Source organism: Aegilops tauschii, chromosome 4 (genome assembly GCF_002575655.3).
Source record: "Aegilops tauschii subsp. strangulata cultivar AL8/78 chromosome 4, Aet v6.0, whole genome shotgun sequence".
NCBI classification, from domain to species: Eukaryota; Viridiplantae; Streptophyta; class Magnoliopsida; order Poales; family Poaceae; genus Aegilops; species Aegilops tauschii.
The window spans coordinates 475,708,352-475,714,886 of NC_053038.3; the positions used below are offsets into that span (position 1 = coordinate 475,708,352).

Sequence of the window (6,535 nt, forward strand, 5' to 3'; positions counted from 1 at the left end):
ACCATGGGAGCGTTTCATGCTGACTGCTAGGTGTTAGGGAAGAGATAAGGAGGGGACGGGTGCATGGGGTTTTGGATCCCATGCCCAGGTTGGGTGTTTGGTGTTGGGAATTTACACCACAGACTCTACTGGTGCCTATGCTTCGCGCCAAGAACTAAGAAGGGAAAGAGGGTCGACGAGGAGGGGACCAACACCCTTTCAATTTAGGGAAAGGGGGCACCCTGTAGTTCTAGCTAGGGCGCGTGCACCACCTAGACATGTCCAATTTCCCCCCTACAATACAGTTCGGGAATAGATGAGCATTTGTGCAGTAGACTAATATGATCATACAATACAGTATATACTTTCGATCATACAATTCAAACAATAAACTTAGATACAATTTAGACAATAGACTTGGATAATGGAAGGAAGAAAACCCCCCACATGTTTGTATGCATTATAAACTTTTGATCAGGCTTATGATTGCGGTTTCTTAGGACTTGTCTCCATAGCTATTCATTGGTCTGGAAAGGCTCCTGAAGCTCCAACACCCTTATTCAGTGGTGTGAGCTTAGCACGCAGTGGCCGTTTCATGAAGTTCAAGAACTCAGACATGTGGCTCGAGGTCGATAGCCATGTCGCCTTCTGCCTCTGTCCACTCAAACTCCCTCACGAGGTTTGCAACGAAGTACCCCAGGTGAAGCATCGCGACACCCATGCCAGGGCACATCCTCCTGCCCGCACCAAACGGCATCATCCTAATTTCTCCGGCGCTTCCTGCAACCGCCACAAGGCTCACGCCATTGCCCCCGCCGCTAGCCAGGAACCGTTCCGGCTGAAACTCATCTGGGTCGGCCCACGACGTCTTGTCCCGCCCCAGACGCTCCAGCGGGAACTGCACGATCGTCCCCGCCGTGACGCGCTGGCCATCCAGAACGACGTGGTCCTCGGGCATCACCTTGCGAGCAAGAAAATATTAAGTATGTGTGACCTTGAGTGGCTAACCTTAATAATTAACCTATCGACAATTTTAAAATATGAGGATTCTATTATGAAGATGATGAAAAGTGGAGTATTCTTGCAATAGGACTTGCAACTTCCACCTATCATGTGCAAAATCATAAGGTTAGTAAATCACACTATTAATAGGAGCATAAAGACTTCATTCTAGAAAATTTTCAAAAATCAAAGCATTTTCTATGTATCCGTTTTAATTCCATCATTATACAGAAACTATTTTTGATTTACTTTTTACATTGTATTGAAGGAATGTTCCATATTTAAACGAGAAATTAATTAGAGAAAAGGTTTTTTAGAACTGGAAAGTAGTTACTTGCTCGCCTGCCTAACCACAGTGGGCACGCTGGGGTGCAGACGGAGCGCCTCCATGAGGACAGCGTTGAGGTACTGCATCCTACCAAGGTCTTCCTCGCCGACCTCATCGGCATCCACCCCGACGACAGCCTCGATCTCTCTCCTGACGGCCTCCTGGACGTCCAGATGCTTCACCAAGTTCGCCATGATCCACTGCAGCTCCGCGGTCGGGGGCTCCGTGCCGGCGCCAAGAAACTCCGAGCAGAGCCCCACGAGCTCACCGTCCGTTAGCGTTTGCTTGCGACTGGGAGTATTCCCACCGTAGGCGGAGTAGCTTTCGTCTGCGACCAGGAGCTCGATGAGCGTGTCCACATATGCCGGGGCTTCGCCGGACGGTCGACGCCGCCGGCCGCGTCGGGCATTAATGAGCGGGAGGTACAGCTCCTCCTGCTGCCGCCTGAGCGCGGCCAGCTTGTTCCACCGTTGGCGGTAGATTAGCCAGGTCAACGCTGGGAGCGCGGCGAAGACACGCACACCAACGAGGGACCAGATGAGCTCCTCCGTGTTGCGGCCATGGCGCGGACGAGGCCTGCGTCGACGCCATCGCCGAAGCACATGGTGGCGCTCAGGCCGAACATAGCAGCGTGCATGCTCTCGGCCGCGAGGGCCACGCCGTCGTTAGACTTAGACGTGCACTGTTCGCGGAGGTCCGCGACGAGACCGCGGAGCGCGCGGCTGCGGGCGGGGGCGTAGAGGCGAAGGCACGACGGGTGGAAGACCTCAGAGAGGAGGTTGCGGCGGGTGGCACGCCAGAGCGAGCCATAGGGCGCAGAGGTTATGTTGTGGTGGCGCTGGCCGCGCTCGTCGGGGGACGGTTGCAGAACGCGCCCCCGGCACCGCCGCGGACGAGGAGGTGGTGCGCGGTGACACGGTCCGTGACGACGACCTCCTGCCGCAAGGCAGCGGAGAAGTCACGTACGAGACCCCACTTGACGGCGGCAAGGCGGGTTCGCATCTCCTTGATCGGCGGTGCACGCCGGAGCAGGCTGCCGATGACGACAAGGAGCGTCATGGGAAGCAGGAGGAGGATCAACTCTTGCATGGCGTGACCGGAGTTGCTGATTGCTGCTGCTACTTCCTTTTTTTTTTGAAAACCTGGTTCCCCTTTATTCAGTCAATAGAGTAGCATCGTTTACAACCAAGAAAACCACCTCATTCAGAGGAGAATCCATCCAGATACTAGGGGGAGAGTACTTAGCTAGCCTAGCTAGTTCATGAGCGACCTGGTTGCTCTCCCTATTACAATGATCATACACAACGTGATTAAAATCTAATGACATATAATAACAGTCATCAAAAATAGCAGTTGCAACTGAGCTAGAAGTACCATCTTTCAAGGCCGAGACCACTTCCACATTATGTGACATCACTTCTAATTTACTGCACCCCACCATCTTAGCTAGATTTAATCCAAATCTGACTGCAATTGCTTCAGCCGAAAATGGATCATAACAGAGACTCAACCGTTCATTTGCTGCTGCCACAAATTTGCCCTTGTGATCCCGGAGGACAGCACCGACCGTTCCTTCTAAGAGATCATTATCGAAGCCGGCATCCACGTTAAGCTTCATGTAGCCTGCTCTTGGTCTAGTCCAGGTTGCAGCTCGCACCTTTGCCTTGGGTTTACAAGCGGTCACAAAGTTTGCTGCAAGGGCCCTCATAGCTAACTGAATTTGGGCAGCATTTTGGGTCTGACCTTCATGGGTAAGCTTTCTTCGCTCAAACCATAAGTATCATGCTGTGATAATAATAGTTTCTCTAAGATTTGCTAGGCCAAGGATGTGCACATCTGGGTCTGGGAGGCACATAAGATGCTCCAGAACCACTTCTCCCGAACGGTCAACTTGGCATGCCTTCTTCACAACATCATAGAATCCCATTAGTTTCCAAACTTCCACTGCCTTCGTACATTGAAATAGCATATGCATGATATTATCGGGACCTTGATTGCATGCTGGACAGTGGGATCTAACCTTCATATGTTTCGCTGCCAGGATAGCACGGCATGGTATAGCACTATAAAGAGCTCTCCAAATAAATATTTTAATCTTAGCAGGGCATTGCAATCTTCAAACCGAGTCCCATATATCCCTAGGAGTCGATGAAGAATTATTCGCCTGGATTTTATGACCAAATTGACTCTCCCACTCCTCGTGGTAGGCAGACCGCACCGAGAAAATTCCGTTTCTTGACTGATTCCAGGCCACAAAATCTGTCATCTCATGTAATGGTAAGGAAATAGAAAGAATCCTATGAGCATCAATTGGCCAGAAAGTCTGGTTAACTAGTTGCTCATCCCAGTTACCTGAATATTGGTCAATGAGGTCACAAACACGCGAGATAATGTTGTTCCCAAGGAATTGTTACAACTTTCCTTGAAGGGGACTGAGGTATCCACGGATCATCCCATATATTAACATTAACACCGTCTCCAATCCTCCAAATATACCCTTTCTTCAACGTATCAACTCCAGCCATAATGATTTGCCATGTATAGGAAGCTTTCTTCTTTAATGTGGCATTCATGATGTCTCCGTTGGGAAAATATTTTGCTTTGAGGATGACCGCACATAAAGAATGAGGATTGTCAATCAGCCGCCAGGCCTGTTTAGCCAATAATGCAAGATTAAAGCAATGGATATCTCTAAACCCCATACCTCCCCTCTGCTTTGGTATGCACATCTTCCACCATGCAAACCAGTGCATTTTCTTCTGTGTAGCTGTTATGACCGGCATAGGGGCTTAGCCCAGTGGGTTATGGCCCAAGTATCTTAATTAGGGGCTTAGCCCAATTATCTTATCGTATTAGGATCGTTTGCTTAGGAGTCAAGTAAACCTCTCTATATAAGGAGAGGAGATGTATCAATCTAATCAAGTAAGAAGCAATCAATATTTGGTCGGCTTTCCTTAGGGAGCCGGGAGACCTAACCCTAGCCGCCTCCTGCCTTCGCCGCCGCTGCTCCCGTCGCAAGGACGGCGCCACGCCGCCGGCCGCCGCGCACCAGCCCTCGCCCTTCCCCCTCCTTTCCCTACAACCTACGCCCTAGATCCGGTAGGGCCCTAGCTCCTACCAATTTGGTATCAGAGACTCGGGCTCGATCATGTCTTCGTCAACGCCAACGCCGCTGCTGCCAATCATCACCACTGCACCGATGACCACCGCCGGTTCCCCAACACCGCCGGCCCCGGTCACCGTCACCATCGCCGGTTCCCCCACACCGCCGGCACCGGTCACCTCCGTTGCACCGACAACCGCCGTTTTCACGCCGGAAGAAGTCACTAGCATCTTGCGGGATCTCGTGACGGCCGTCCAGGGCATCCATCTGTACCTGGCCGGACCGCACGCACCTCCGCCGGCTGCGACTACCGCCGCCTACGGCCACCCCGCGCTGCCGCGGCCGTCCCAGGGTGCGCCTGCAATTGGCGGGCCACCGCTGCTGCCGTTCCAGGAGGGGCACCCCAGTGGGCCGCCTCCGACGCTGCTGCACCTGCCCTGGTACTCGGTACCCGCGGCGATCGCCGGGGCCCCTCCGTTGCTCCAGCTGCCGCACGCCCCAGCGCCGTCCTGGCCGCAGTGGCCCGCGCCGGTTCTCGCGGCGCCACCCGCGCCTCCCGCGCCCGCCCCAGCGCCGCAGTGGCCTGCGCCGGCCCCAGCCGTGCCAAGCGCGTCGGTCCAGCTCCCACCGCCGCCGCCCAGCTCTGGACTGGGCCTGTCCACACCGGGAGGCCTCCTGATCCAGCAGGTTCGGTTTCCGCCGTCACCGTCCCCGATCCCGGCCTGGCTAACCGGGACGTCGCCACCGCCAGTTTACACGGAGGCCGGGGACCCACCAGTACCCACGCTGCAGTCTGGGGCCTCGTCCGGCTCCGCGGGGGCCTACGACGGCCTCCCCACTGTTGACGGGGCGCCGTCATCATCACTGCTCCGCACCGCCGAGCCGGTCGGCCATGGCGCGCCGACCCAGACGCCGCCACGGTTCGCCAAGATCGACTTCGCCACTTATGACGGCACGGAGGACCCGCTTAACTGGCTCAACCAGTGTGAGCAGTTTTTCCGTGGACAGCGCACGCTCACGTCGGAGCGCACTTGGCTGGCATCCTACCACCTTCGCGGAGCAGCCCAGACCTGGTACTACGCCCTCGAGCAGGACGAGGGCAGCATGCCCCCTTGGGAGCGCTTCCGCGAGCTCTGCCTTCTTCGTTTTGGGCCCCCGATACGCGGGAGCTGCCTGGCGGAGCTAGGCCGCCTTCCCTTCACCTCCACGGTTCAGGACTTCGCCGACCGTTTCCAGGCCCTGGCATGCCACGCGTCGGGCGTGACGGCACAGCAGCAGGCCGACCTCTTTGTCGGTGGACTTCCGGATCACATCCGCGTGGACGTGGAGCTTCAGGGACCCCAGGATCTCCAGACGGCCATGTACTACGCCCGCGCGTTCGAGCGCCGCGCGGCGGCCGTCCAGCAGGAGTCACCGTCCCGGGCCACTGGGTCGCTACCCTGGCCAGATCCCGCTCAGGCTCAGCCTGCTCAGGCTTCCGCAACACCCCTTGCCGCGACCGCGGCGCGCCCGTTCCGCCAGCTCACCTCGGCCGAGCTACTCGATTGTCGCCGCCAAGGGTTGTGCTTCAACTGCGACGAGCCCTACACGCCCGGCCACGCCTGCCCGCGACTCTTCTACCTGGAGGTTGCAGACTACATTCCGGAGGACGCCGTCGCCGCCGACCTTGCCGCCCCAGCTGTCGCGAAGGTGTTTGACGCTGGTTGATCACCTCGAGGAGTTCAGCAAGCGCTTCCCCACCTTACAGCTCAAGGACGAGCTGTTTGTGCAGGCGGGGAGAAGTGTTATGACTGGCATAGGGGCTTAGCCCAGTGGGTTATGGCCCAAGTATCTTAATTAGGGGCTTAGCCCAATTATCTTATCGTATTAGGATCGTTTTCTTAGGAGTCAAGTAAACCTCTCTATATAAGGAGAGGAGATGTATCAATCTAATCAAGCAAGAAGCAATCAATATTTGCTCGGCTTCCCTTAGGGAGCCGGGAAACCTAATCCTAGCCGCCTCCTGCCTTCGCCGCCGCTGCTCCCGTCGCAAGGACGGCGCCACGCCGCCGGCCGCCGCGCACCAGCCCTCGCCCTTCCCCCTCCTTTCCCTACAACCTACGCCCTAAATCCGGTAGGGCCCT

General features: G+C 55.8%; 1 pseudogene; it reads right to left on the reverse strand.

Annotated features, from left to right (window-relative positions):
• Positions 1-498: 498 nt before the first annotated feature.
• On the reverse strand, positions 499-2,398 carry LOC109749795 (cytochrome P450 89A2-like; annotated as a pseudogene).
• Positions 2,399-6,535: the final 4,137 nt, after the last annotated feature.